At 36.8% G+C, this 15,443-nt stretch overlaps 1 protein-coding gene across 1 annotated transcript in view; it reads left to right on the plus strand.

Moving 5' to 3' along the window:
• The window catches only part of LOC145259891 (BAI1-associated protein 3-like), a 2,054,292-nt gene that overhangs the window by 1,843,530 nt on the left and 195,319 nt on the right, over positions 1 to 15,443 (plus strand). The gene's annotated exons all lie outside the window — the stretch shown is intronic.

A 15,443-nucleotide genomic window follows, 5' to 3' on the forward strand; every position in this document is an offset into this window, starting at 1 on the left:
ATTCAATTCGATATGAACATTTGAATTTAATTTGATTCAAATAAAGCAAGTCACTTAATGTCATTTATTTTCTTAAGATCCTTTAAATTCATATCTCACATTTTGGACATTTTTTAGAATCAAAATTATTTAATCGATTTCGTACAAAGTTTGAATAAGAACTGAACACGATGCATAACACTATTAGGATTAGATGATGATGCTTATGCACAACACACACACACACACACACACACACACACAAATACATATATATATATATATATATATATATATATATATATATATATATATATATATATATATGAAGACACACACATATATAAAATATTTTAAAATAAAGTGTTTAAATTTCAACGTTATTTCACGCGGTTAGCCGAATGAATCGGTCTTTGCTAATGACGTCAAACATGGGTTCAGTCGCCGGGTTCGAATCTCTCGACTGGTGTTAATCGTGTCACCCTGCACTGAAAATTCCCGAAAGGATGAATCACTAGTGTTTGTAGGTATTTAATAATTATTATAGTAAGTAATTATATATATATATATATATATATATATATATATTCGTAGTCATCCACATACAGTACTGTTTCGTTGTATCATAACTCATCAGTGCGGCTAGACCCTCTCCCAAACCGAGGATTGAACCTAGAACAATCGCATTAACAGTTGGCAGTTCTACCCATTAACCCACAGCAGTAAATAACCTCAACAAATGTCCATTTCTAAACAAACATACGTCCACCACTTTTATAGTGCTCAAAGCACTTGTTTACAAACAATCAGCAAGTCCCGCATTTTTCAGCCAATTAAGTAGCGGGTGAGATTATTTACGACAGTGCTTTACCCAAAGAGGAGTGAGGGTTTAACTTCAGGTAAAGATATCCATGCATGCCAGCAATTCGAAATGAATGAATTAATGGTGCTCAATATCAACATCTGCAACAAATCAACATCAGCAACATAATCATAGAGACCGTAGTGGACCTCGGAGATGTTCTGGTCGAAACCTATATTAAGAGCACTATCGTTCTGCTAGTTCTTAATCGTGAAATCATCTCAACTGAGAAATTATAATGTTTCCCCATGGCTCTTGAAATTGTTTAGACGATGACTAAATCTAACATATACATTAGTTCTGGGATTGTGTTTTGTTTGAGAAAAATTTCCGTTATAATTATTCTACTTCGAATTATTTTTTAATTAATTGAACAAATAATTAATCTGTGTATTTCTCTAACCCTTATCACTAGTTGATTCGACCAGTGATAATATTGGTTTCTGTTGGTATATTTAGAGAAAGAGTGATTCTCTTTCTTCACTATTTCCATCTAGATTAAGCAGTGTCAGTAAACACCACAAATACGCATGTAAAATAGATAGCAAAATAATAAGTCTCTTTACTTCTATGCTATTCATAAGGATACTATAAAACTAAATAGATGTATTATTTTTAGCTTAGCATAGTTTTGAATGTACTAGGACGTATATCATAGTTCGTAGAGTTTCAAATGGAATCAAAGTTGAATCTTTTCAACATTAGTGCTATTCTAACTCCTCATGTGTTCCAAAAATATTAAAAATCAAATTTAATTTCGCGGTAAATTTAGTTTTGAAATGTTCCTTGCCAATAAATTACCGAGAAATGAGATTCAAACAAATGCGTTCCACATCTAGAAATCGCATGTGTGAATTAAAGATCTCTTCGAAATAATGAAAAATATAAAAAGCGGAAACCTTGTCAGAATATTTTTTTTAAATGCATATGTATATAAAATAAATTTCTATAATAATACGCTAAGGCAGTTTGTGTCCGTATCACGTGATCACCACCCACGTCTATTTATTTTGATGAAATTATCCGACTGTGAATGATGAAATGCAGTACAAAACACTAATTGGAAATATATTAATTTTCTTAAGGTAAATGTTCTGACTTTACTCATTTAAAATAAATTGTTCCGAAATCGAATTCTGTTGTCTCGCTTTAATTTTAGAAATCATTCTTAATGAATGATGGAAATTATGCTATTTCTTTTTCTCCACAACAGAATGTTGCACATAAATAGAAGACGGACAATGAAGCCAGCGTAGTACACGCTGGCTTCACAAAAGCACAGTGGTTATCCTGTTAGTATTCTGCGACAGGGGCGTCTTAGATAATTGGCAATAAAATAATCTCTTCTTAAAGAGAGAGGAGAAAACAACAAAACAGTCCTTTTTACTGCCAAGGACGTGTCCTCTTTTGCTACACAGTCGACGAATCAAATATAATGACGAAAAAAGCAGGTGAATGAAAATATTGTAAATAATTATGTACATTCCAAAATAACCAATTGTAAGAGCGAAGTTAGTCAGTTTCTACAGCATAATTTAAATAACAATAACATTTGATATTAAAAGATCACAAAATACTAACTAATTTATACGAACAGGACTTATATATCAATGCAAGCTATTAGAGTTATTAGATATGGAGCAAAGACTTGTGTTAAGAATTAAGAGAAGCCACGCTTTTATTAGCTGTGTTTAAACGTTTGAACTGAACGTTGTCCGTTCTAAGAGGGTTTTTGAAGTTTCATTTTATTTTTATTCACATTAGTGAAGTGTTCTAATAAATGGAAATCATTTATAACTAACAGGAGTGAATATAGCAATCGTCAACATGCAACAAAACAACACAAAATAATTTAATAATGTAAATAGAAACATTACTGTATTATACTGGGTGTCGTCACGTGTGTCGATTGATTTCAAACAATTTTTGTTTATCCTTTTGAGAGTTATTGGTTTATCATATTGAGAGTTATTTGTTTATCATATTGAGAGTTATTTGAAGAATTTTAAACCAAAATAATACGTAGCCATAAGAGTTAGAATATTATGGGGTGCTGTAAAGGTAAATAACAGAGGTATTAATTAGAAGTAATTAAACGAGCGTTAGAAAAGTGCAGTTTCATTTGTGATTTGCGATGGCTTGCCTTAGAGGGAACGGTAATATCGACAAATGCAGACGTATGAAGGAAAACTGCTATTCACAGCATCTTGTGTGATAAATAGGAAAATGTTTTTAAAAATATCTTAATACTTTGTTTGATATTACACCGGAAGAATTATTTCCAAACAACTTACTACAACGATCACAAACTGCGAAAGAATATTTATTTCGAGGCTTGTTAGACAACTAATGAACAAACATATGTTAGATGCGTTTTTATGACAACTTGATTATTTAACAATCCATCATCTCATTAATGTCGACGAGAAGATATGATAAAATTAAGTACATATTAAACCAAACAAACGATCAATTAATTTACATTAATTCGCATCAAAATCTCACGGCCGCTATTTTGTTGCCTGATTATATCTTTGTTGTTTCTGTTTGCCAATAGCATAAACACATCAACAGCTTTATGACATTCATCAATTAGAAATCAAATGAAGTATATATTATGAAGTAATTTTTATCTAAATCAATTGCACATCAACGCAAAGTTGTAAGGCGTATTTGGTCTGCCGATGTGTGATTATGATTTCTGGAGCGAATGCTTATTTTATCCTCACATTGATGACCTTTAACTGCTAGTATATTAGCATATTTCTCATGTTAAACATTGTTGTTATTTTCATGATGGTTTCTTAACGAAGCGGGAGGCATGAGATATTTTAAGATGCTACAATTTGAAAAATGTCGTGGATACACACATATACGCAATGATTGTACAGCTGTTGTTGCCTAGATGTTGTTGCCAATGATGCTCATCGCTCAATAACGAGTAGAGCCGTATTATTTCATAAGCATTATTGGTTATATATATGCATATATGTTTCAGCTGTGATTTCTTTTGAAATCCAACATCATTCTAACACTAATTTCGACTGTTTTATCAAATGCATTTGAAAACAACCTAGACTAAATGTAACATGTATGCATGTATGGAGCCAATAATGTTTGTATAAATAACAAAAAAATTATAATATGCATGTAGTATTAATAATTAATGATTACAGCATTATTTTAAACTATGGAACTGACGGGCGTTGTCAAGTAGATAAATAACAAAAAAAATTATAGTATGAATGTAGTATTTATAATTAATGATTACAGCATTATTTTAAACTATGGAACTGACGGGCGTTGTCCGGTAGAAAATAACAATAAAATTATAATATGCATGTAGTATTTATAATTAATGATTACAACATTATTTTAAACTATGGAACTGACGGGCGTTGTCCGGTAGATAAATAACAAAAAATGATAATATGCATGTAGTATTTATAATTAATGATTACAGCATTATTTTAAACTATGGAACTGACGGGCGTTGTCCGGTAGATAAATAACAAAAAAATGATAATATGCATGTAGTATTTATAATTAATGATTACAGCATTATTTTAAACTATGGAACTGACGCGCGTTGTCCGGTAGATAAATAACAATAAAATTATAATATGCATGTAGTATTTATAATTAATGATTACAGCATTATTTTAAACTATGGAACTGACGCGCGTTGTCCGGTAGATAAATAACAAAAAAAATTATAATATGCATGTAGTATTTATAATTAATGATTACAGCATTATTTTAAACTATGGAACTGACGGACGTTGTCCGGTAGATAAATAACAAAAAATGATAATATGCATGTAGTATTTATAATTAATGATTACAGCATTATTTTAAACTATGGAACTGACGGGCGTTGTCCGGTAGATAAATAACAAAAAATGATAATATGCATGTAGTATTTATAATTAATGATTACAGCATTATTTTAAACTATGGAACTGACGCGCGTTGTCCGGTAGATAAATAACAATAAAATTATAATATGCATGTAGTATTTATAATTAATGATTACAGCATTATTTTAAACTATGGAACTGACGCGCGTTGTCCGGTAGATAAATAACAAAAAAAATTATAATATGCATGTAGTATTTATAATTAATGATTACAGCATTATTTTAAACTATGGAACTGACGGACGTTGTCCGGTAGATAAATAACAAAAAAAAATTATAATAAGTGTGTCTCTTCTCCTCTCATCTGTGCATCCATCTACCTCTACATCTACTTCAAACTGTTGCTTTTCTGTCTGTCCTGATCGCCCCCTCTCTTTCGCAACTGGCTCAATATAATGAAAACAAAGAAAGCAACGAATACTGAGAGAAAAAAATTACTGACCTCGTTTCAGTGTTGATTTTTGAAAGCATTACAAGTAAAAATTACATAAAATAATTTCAACTTCTCATACACTAGTTAGACTCTTGGCTACATGAAGTAAGATCACACGGAATCCGAATATGTATATTTTGTAGGTGAATCTTTTATAATTTCTGAGTTTTAACCGATGACACTGATTACGCGCACAAAAGGCGAAGTTTATTATTTATATAAAAGACATAGTCATGTTCTTCACACATCTTATGGAAACTTTTATTCAATTTGTAAAAATACATATGGAATTTGGTGGTTGTTACACAGTAACTAAAGTTAGTAAAAATGCTGCACTAAATTGCCAAGCACCTTCATATTTTTTGTTTTGAAAAATCCTTTTTGATTTTCAAATGAAATATCTTTTTAATAAGCACATATTTGTAAATGAACGTCATTAGTAAGAAAAGAAAAAAAAGATATTGTTGTGGGGGAATCATACTCCAAATGGACTGTTCTATCCATTATATAAACCATAGACCTTTTGATCCCAGGTGTGGATTAAACACCAGAGCGACCCTCGCCTGCTCGGTGACGTTTACTACTCTTTTCAGTTGTAACCTTTTTACGTTGTTGTTCTAGTAATATATTGTTTAAACTCTATTCCGTTCGTCTGTTTTCTTTGTGGCAAGCCATAACAGATATGAATTGAGAATTCTATTTTATTTTGTGAAAATCGATGATAATGTTTGAATTTTTAAATTTGAAAAAGAAAATTCTTTAAATAAAAATGAGAAGACGACAAATAGTTTTGTTTACTGTTTATTTTACAACTAATCCGGGAATCATTCGGTCATATGTCTCCACGTGAAAAAAGCCACATATATAAAGCTAGTACAATAGATCTAAAGAAATTATCTGACTATTAATTAGTAATAATGATCCAAAAGAGACATAATTGATTGAATCAAAATTAATAGGTCAGTATCTACTTCATCACCGACATCTCCTAAACTGAATAACAATGAAAACATATCTCTCTCCCTCTCCCTCTCTCTCTCTCTCTCTCTCTCTCTCTATATATATATATATATATATATATATATATATATAAATATATATAATATATGAATATATATATATATATATATATATATTTCAGAATAGTTTTTATTTAACAATCAGTTGTTATGGAAACGTACTGGCAGTAATATCCTATAAGTTATCCCATCTAAACAAGAACTGCTCGATATGCAAGATAGAGCAAATAAATGAAAGTGGTTGAGTTTCATATCTAAAGCATTCTTGCTTACAATAATAAAAATTCTTTGATATGAAACTCAACCACTTTATTTCACTTATATGAGAGTTTTTTTTAAATTCATTGAATTACAATTTAATATATATATATATATATATATATATATATATATATATATATATATATATATATATGCAACATTCTGACTTCTGGTCGTTTATTACTATCTCACTGTTTACTATGTATGCCGTTGATTTGACATTTGTAAGCACTTTATATTTTGTCAATTATTTCGTTTACTCACGCCTACGAGGTCAGGAATTACTTCGAAACTCACAAATCGCATTAATTATTACTTCCTATACTGATAATTGCGTAAACATGAAATACTATTATTTGTAAGTATAGTAATAATTGTTAATATCAATTTATTTAAATATATATATATATATATATATATATATATATATAGCTCCTCTCTCTCTCTCTTTCTCTCTCTCCCTCTCTCTCTCTCCTAATTCATAAACTCATTCATTTCTTTTTAATGGTATGAAAATAACAGTTTCAAAAACGAAAATAAATTAACTCTTTCTCACAAAAGCCGATCGAAACGAAAATAGAAATCGCAACTGAAAAGAACACAAAAAGAAAATATACAACATTTTCTAAGATTAATTATTTAAATGCAACAGTAAAACCATTATATTTTCATAAGATTTTGTTTAAGAAAATAACCGACATCGTGATTTCTACCGAGCTGCGTACGATTATCGTGAGAGCCGATTAGTATGAAAAGAGATTAAATGTTTTTCATTCAAATTGCCAATTCTGAAGTCTACGTTAGGGATTGCTGAAAATAAGATTGTTTTGTATTTAGAAAAATTAAGGATTTTTTTGGACCAATAGTAAAAGTTAAAAGATTTTTATACATATTCAATCCACTTTTATAATATAGCTCCTAGATTTGGTAAATCACACACATGAAGTTATCTCACAAGTAGTAGGGAGGCCGAACTTTGCCAGAAATTGAATGAATAGCAACAAATATTTCACACTCCTATATTTTTATTATCATTGAAATCGCCTGAAATCGCCCATTTTTAATCAGATTGATTGCCTGCTCTAGTTGAGAACCTAGAGCGGTGCACCGGGAACAAACTTCACATGTCTCCCCGCAGTGACTTAGCTCAACTTACATTGTAGTTTACATTGCACTGTAAAGATCTACTGTTACTTTTATAAAATTATTTTTATATATTATGGCTTGAATTAAACGTTAAAATGCAAAAGTCAATTATCATAATTCAATCGTGCTCTAAACAGAAACAGTCGTTTTGAACGTATCCCTGTTATATCAATGCACCTACTGTTAATTGTATATCCCTGTTATATCAAAACACCTACTGTTTATTGTATATCCCTGTTATATCAAAGCACCTACTGTTAATTGTATATCCCTGTTATATCAAAGCACCTACTGTTAATTGTATATCCCTGTTATATCAAAGCACCTACTGTTAATTGTATATCCCTGTTATATCAAAGCACCTACTGTTAATTGTATATCCCTGTTATATCAAAGCACCTACTGTTAATTGTATATACCTGGCTGTTTGTGATGATAATGGATTGAAGTCAATTATCCTGGTGCAATTGTAATTATACAGGGTGACCCCCAAAAAACGGACCCCAACTCTAATTAGGCCCCGTTTCTTAGTGTTTTGTCCGAATGAAATAAAACTTTGGTTATAACTAGTTTATTATATTCAAAATATCACATCAAAACACTAGGGTTTTTTACCTTTTTTTCTCTGTTGACTGTAAAATGCTCAGAAAAATAATTGAATGTCCTCTGTTTTTTTGAGGAGTCACTCTGTATTTCTCAAATCCACTTGTGATGTTAGGCTGTGTAAGTGTTATGTAATGGATGGCTGGAACCATCCGATACATAACTGAAAAGAAAAAAACTTCTTCAAAACAAGATAATAAAAGATTTAAAAGGTGGGCATCGAATAATCGATTGTCCACCAGTCGAAACGAAAAAGTTATTACGTCGTAAACAGAGAAGTCGGACGACGATTTTTTTGTTTACAAAACAAGGGAACGTGACATGCCTTGTAACTTTGGAATCTATATGAATTAAGCATGAGAGATAAATTCACGTGTATCAATAAAGCCAATAGTCGGTCAGCTGAAGAGAAATCGGTCATGATGGCTCTAGGTCAGGAGGCGGCGAAAAATTGTCAAAACGTGACAAACAGACGCGTGTTCTATTATCGAGCAGTATGATTGACAGATCGCGTGGATTGGAAAAAAAAACAAGCGAAAGACATATGCTAATATAAGAGGTGATTTTTTGGAGTCTAACCAGAAGAAGAAGGGAAGAGAATAGAAGAGAAGAGAAGAAGAAGAGAAGAAGAGAGAGACGCCGATAGGAAACGTGCGATTGTCGAGAGCATAACGTTTCCACACACCCCTCTCCATCACTGAAATGAACAGTAAGCCACACTGTTAAATTTTGAACTATCAGAAATCTCTATGTAAAACGAGAAAATAATTTCAAAACAAAATATATTTTTATATAAAAAGCCAGTGTGTCTTACGTCTTGATTTGGTATACTGAGTTACGTCTGACCTTTGGGTGCATGTTAATTTCTTTTGAGTCGGAATCGTTGTTTTGACAGGGATGACAGCCGAAGATAAGCCGAGAGAGAAAAAAATGCACATTCAAGGGGGAAATAACTCTGCCGTCTTAGCCGTTACCATAACAACTAGAAAACTAAACAACTAGACGATTAATAAAAGACGGCTACTTGGTTTTTGTTGCAGCGGAGAAGTAACTAACAACGACCGTTCCCAACCTAGGGGTCCTGGCGCTATATAACATAAGGTGTTAACTTTGATCAAAATTTTTCATCGGATTATTTCGATTATCGATACTTATCGAAGGTATTACGATACAAAACTTATATAAGAACACTGTCAGACACATAAAAGCTTCGTGTGAAATTTCATAAAAATCTTCCCAGCCGTTTTCGAGTCCATAAAGAACGAACTCACACACATACACACACAAAGTTCCTTTTACGTAATAGATAGAGATAGATAGATAGATAGATAGATAGATAGATAGATAGGTAGGTAGGTAGATAGATAGATAGATAGATAGACAGACAGACAGATAGATAGATAGATAGATAGATAGATAGATAGATAGATAGATAGATAGATAGATAGATAGATAGACGTTTTATTAAAATTAAGACGAAATGCGCTAATCTTTTATTTCATAATTCAAATTATGTCAGATGAAATGATTTCTCTCAAGAAATTTTCCCCTGTAAATATATAACATAAAATATAATGTATATATATTTTTTACTCTTTTTTACCTCAAACAAGGTGACACTTTGACGTACGGAGACACTATTTGCGATCGTACAAAATGAGGGACTGTGGGAAATTGATCAGTAAGATTTCTGTACATTTTAACTTTTGCAGTTTTGCAGTTTAGTGCAGGCAGAGAAGCAGGAAACAATGGGAGAAATTTAAAGTCTAGAAGTCTGAGGGTAGAAGGCTTTCCAGTATCTAGAGACTAATGAAGGAGTGAAATTTCGCTGTTTGTAACCAGTTACTGGAGTATGTACGTCGAGGGGACAGATGTGCTATGAGTTCATCAGAGCACATTTCATTAAATTACTTGTAAAACAGGCACAGTGATACGACATTGCAGTGATGGAACAGTAGTTGGAGCGTGGCCGATAGTGAGGAACCTATTAGATTTGAGACTCTTTTGGGACTCTTTCTAAGAATGAGAGACTAGTGGTAGATACACCAGCACAAATGTAGCAACAATATTTCATGCATGGATTGTTACTTTGTGTGGAATATTCTCAAATGTGAGTAATTTTCTAGCGATAGAGAAGGCCCACCTTATTTGCAGCAGCTTTGGCAATGTCTGTCTATGTTGCTTGTGTAGTCAATCTAAAGTGTGTAACTCAAACTTCAAAGTACGTTTATTTATTAGCATTTTATCGGACATGATTTAAAGAGATTATATTACTATTTAAAAAACATGTTTTTCTGTAACCAAAGCGACATTTAAAACTGCCCGCAACCACTGGCGATTGGATATTGTTGACATGAAAGATTTATTCTAATCATCATCCAAATCTGATGAAGCCAAACTTTTCGCAAACAACTTTGCTAAAAACTCTACTCTTTGTGGACAGGGCCATCAATTTTCTGAAAATTCCTCTATAACTACGAATAATCTTAGCGGAATCCATATATCTGTTCCGGGGCAAACTCATCAGCAACTTCGATGCAAGCAAAGCAACTAATGCTGACAATATTTCGATCATTGCTTTTACGAAGCTGCTACTAGAACTTGTATCTATCCCAACAAAATTCTACAACCGTTGCTTTGGAAAGACCTTGTTTGTTTGTCTAGTATTTTAAAATTCTGATGATCAGTTCTCTGCATCTCAGTATGCATTGCAACATGAAAAAGATGCTTGAATTTGTGATAAAACAAACAATTGTAAACTACCGAAGTAAAACCAACCTATGGTTAACTGCAGAGTGTAACGGAATGTTTTCCTACAATTTCCACCGATTTAGTCCCGTACAAAAGATTGTTTTATCTGGTAATTTCTTCCAACTATCGAATATTTTCTCTATGATAAGGTTTATAAACGTCAATGGGCAGAAATCGGAAACACATACAATGAACACCCATCACCTGCATCGCTCATCTATTCCGTCCTTCCTGTTCTTCGTTGCTTATTTACTGTAGTACTTACCAACACAACAAACGCCCACGTGTTTGTGTCTTGTATAGGCATGCGCGACAACAAAACTTGGGTTTTTATAAGCGGAAGTCTCGAGGTTGCCAGGAATCTACAGGCGCATGCGCAAGAGAAGGGATTGAGATAGTGGTATAAAAGGCATGTCCAGTGAGAAGGTTGTTGTTGTTGTTGTTGTTGTTGTTGTCGTCGTTGGACGTTACAGTGACGCGTGCGTTAGCAGGTGATTAAGAGGCGGGTTTTTTTGTGTGTCAGGTCGCGCACCTCGGTGAAGATCATATAAATCGTGCACCTCGGTGAAGGTGAAGGTCATAAGTTATTTCGGCTATTTCGTTTTGTCTCTTTTCCTGGACAATTATGGCTGAGGCAAAGTTTGATTTAAAACTAATACCCGAATTCGACGGATCCACTTCTGTTGTCGACTGGGTCGAAAGGGTTGAGCTGACCTGCAACCTCTGTGAAGTAAAGGGGGTGCATACCGTGATTCCCCTGAGATTGGCTGGAGGCGCCCTAAGTGTATATCAACAACTTAGTTCCGTGGAGAAGGCTGATGTTAGCTGTATAAAAAATGCTTTATACAAGGCATTTGCCATGGATCCCTGTACGGCCTACGATACATTTACCACTAGAGGGCTCATGCCAGGAGAAACCGTGGACGTCTTCTTCGCGGAGCTGAAGAAACTTGCAGTTCTATTTGGCAATGGAGTGTCAGAGCAAACACTGGCGTATGCGTTTGTGGCCGGCCTTCCCACCCATGTTAAGCAACTGTTGAGGGCTTCCACCAGCGTATCTGTAACGCCATGGAACATTTGTTAGAACGCACTCGAGCCATTATCAGAGATGAGGAGGACCTGAGGGAATCGGTTGTAATGATGGCACAGGCAGCCAAGACTAATGCTGAAAAGAGTCCCAGTTTGAGACCCACGACCAATGGGAGATGTTTCTGCTGTGGCCATCGAGGCCATATCGCAAGAAATTGTACTAACAAGGGGCGGGGGCGCCCGCGCTGTTTCCAATGTGGTAGTTATGGACATTTATCCCAAAACTGTGCGGGAAATGCATCAGGGGGCAGGACGTCAGCACCGCCCTGTTCCCCGGACAAGATTTAATTGAGGCGCAACCGACAATAAATGTGTACGTGGACCAAGTGCCTTGTTCAGCTCTTCTCCACTCCGGGTGCTCACACACCATCATGAGTGCCAAGTTGTGTCGTAACTGGACAAAAGAGAACATCAAAGTAACCACAATAGGTGGCAATACGCAAGCTTGCTGTGGAGCCGGAATTGTCAAAATCCACACAGACTCTGGTGTGGCCGCAGACATTAATGTGCTGGTGATTCGAGGGGATTTGCTGGGATTCGATGTACTGTTGGGATATGATGCTATTAAGGCACTGGGGGAAGTGGTTATCGGAAGAGATGGGACTGTGCGATTTTTGGAAACCCCAGTGTGTGCTGCAGTTCACATTGATCGGCCTGATTTTTAGGTGGACTACGACCCTCACCAAAAAGCATGGACTGCATCGTGGAAGTGGACAGAAGGAAGGGCGCCAACCGAACTCAAGAATAGCATTGCAGAGTACTCAATACGCAACGAGGCCCGTAATGAATACGAGAAGGAACTTGAGGCATGGATCCAGGATGGATGGCTAATCCCCTACCCCAACAAGCTGGGACCACCCAAGGGTCTGATTCCCTTAATGGCGGTAGTCCAGCATAACAAATCAAAAGTTCGTCCGGTGCTGGACTATCGTGAACTCAATAGATACATTGAGACGTACACTGCCGATGCTGACGTGTGCGCCAGCAAGCTGAGAGAATGGCGCCAGAAGGGCTCCAATGTGTCGATAGTAGACTTGCGGAAGGCTTATTTGCAGGTGCGAGTGGATGAGACATTGTGGCCGTTCCAGACAGTGTGGTTCCGGGGTCAGAGATACTGCCTTACTCGGCTTGGCTTTGGGCTGAATGTGGCACCGCAAATCATGAAGACCATCGTAAATGCAGTGTTGTCCCAGGAAAAGACCACTGAGGACGCAACATCGGCCTATATTGATGATGTGTACGTCAATGAAGACGTACAATCTGCGTCGCACGTCAGAGAAAAGTTAGCTCAATTCGGGTTGGAGTGCAAGGATCCCGAACGTCTGAGGGATGGAGCACGGGTATTAGGATTGGACGTTTGCGGGAAAGACGGTACCTTACGATGGAGGCGTGGCAGTGAGATTCCAAACATCCCTGATGTTATTACGCGGCGGACTATATTTTCCTTGTGTGGGAAACTTATTGGTCACTTACCAGCGTGTGGCTGGCTCCGAGCAGCTGTGGGCGTCATCAAACGCAGGGCAAGTTTAGTAACTACAGGTTGGGATGATGTATCTGATGATCCTCTTCTAACTCTGATGACGACAGAAACGCTAGAGAGAGTTAACAAGGAGGACCCTGCCCGTGGAGAATGATGTCGATGGGGACACTGTGAATGTTTGGGTTGACGCTAGTTCTTTGGCATTGGGAGTGTTATTGGAGCAACGTGGAAATGTAATTGAAGACGCATGCTGGCTGTGACCCGTGAATGATGCTTAACACATCAACCTGGCGGAACTGGATGCTGTTGTGAAGGGTTTAAATCTGGCACTGCAATGGCAGTCGAAGAAGTTACACTTGTACACGGATTCTCTCTGCGTCTACCACTGGGTGTCCGACACTCTCTCTGGACGAACAAAAGTCCGTACTAAGGCAGCCAGTGAGATGTTAATCCGGCGGAGGCTAAACACCCTGAAGAGTCTGGTATCAGAGTATGACCTGTCGGTGAGTGTAACACTCGTGGCATCACACTGTAATCGTGCAGACCAACTAACCCGTGTGCCTCACAAATGGTATGAAGCTGTGAAGACAGGCGTGGAGTTCGCTGCTCGATCTTGCGCAGTTGGCGCGATTAGCTCATGCCAAATACAAAGAATTCATGTGCAGAGTGGACATCCAGGTATCAAAAGAACTTTGTATTTTGCGAGGCGTGTGGACCCGGCAGTGACAAGGGCGGATGTCAGGCAGATCATCAAGCACTGTGAGGCATGCCAGTCTATCGATCCTGCACCTGAGCAATGGCAGAAGGGGCGATTGGAGGTTGAGCATGTGTGGCAACGATTAGCGATGGATATTAGCCATTACAGTGGTAAGCCCTTTCTAACCCTTATCGACTGTGGACCCACTCGTTTTGCGGTGTGGCGGCAAATGACCAGGCAGGACTCAGCGAATGTTGTCCGCCAACTGTCATCTATCTTTTCTGAGCGAGGTGCGCCGGAAGAGATATTGACGGACAACGATGCTGCTTTTTGTAGCCACCAAGTTCGGCAGTTGTTGAATGAGTGGGGTGTCCGACTACGACTGCGATGTGCTCATGTGCCATCAGGGAATGGAATTGCTGAGAGGAGCCATCGCAGCATCAAGAGAATTGCTGCCAGAAAGCAATGCACCATTACGGAGGTCACGTATTGGTATAACATCACACCAAAGGTGTGGAAGACACTAACAACAGCACCGGCCAATGCCATACACAAATACCGTGTTAGGATAAAGGGCATTGACACTGTCCAACCAATCGACGAGGAGAGTCATAACAAATACAAGATCCAGTTTGGGTTAGACCCCCTGGAAACCGGTGCACCACCAAGTTCAAGCGAGGACGAATATCTGGAGTGGTCAGCCAGCAGTCGGTCCTTGTTGATGGAACCCCACGCTATGTGCGCGATCTTCGCCCAGCTAGTGAAGTACATCCCACAACTACAGAGAGCGATGAATCATCAGATGATGAGCTGCTGATGAGTGAGGTCACCGAGCAAGAGAGTGGTAGTTGTAGTTCGTCTGATCAGGCAGGATCAGAACCAGAACCAGAACCACACCCAGAACCAGAACCAGAACCAGAACCAGAACCAGAACCTGAATCCGAGAGTGTAAATACCACCCTTCGCAGAAGCCAACAAACTAACAGGCCACCCCCGGAGTGCACTCTATGTGATCATCAGATCAGGGGGGAGTGTAGTACTTACCAACACAACAAACGCCCACGTGTTTGTGCCTTGTATAGGCATGCGCAACAACAAAACTTGGGTTTTTATAAGCGGAAGTCTCGAGGTTGTCAAGAATCTACAGGCGCATGCGCAAGAGAAGGGATTGAGATAGTGGTATAAAAGGCAGGTCCAGTGAGA

This window comes from Euprymna scolopes, chromosome 35 (assembly GCF_053919585.1).
Source record: "Euprymna scolopes isolate OS-2025 chromosome 35, ASM5391958v1, whole genome shotgun sequence".
In the NCBI taxonomy this organism is placed as follows: domain Eukaryota; kingdom Metazoa; phylum Mollusca; class Cephalopoda; order Sepiida; family Sepiolidae; genus Euprymna; species Euprymna scolopes.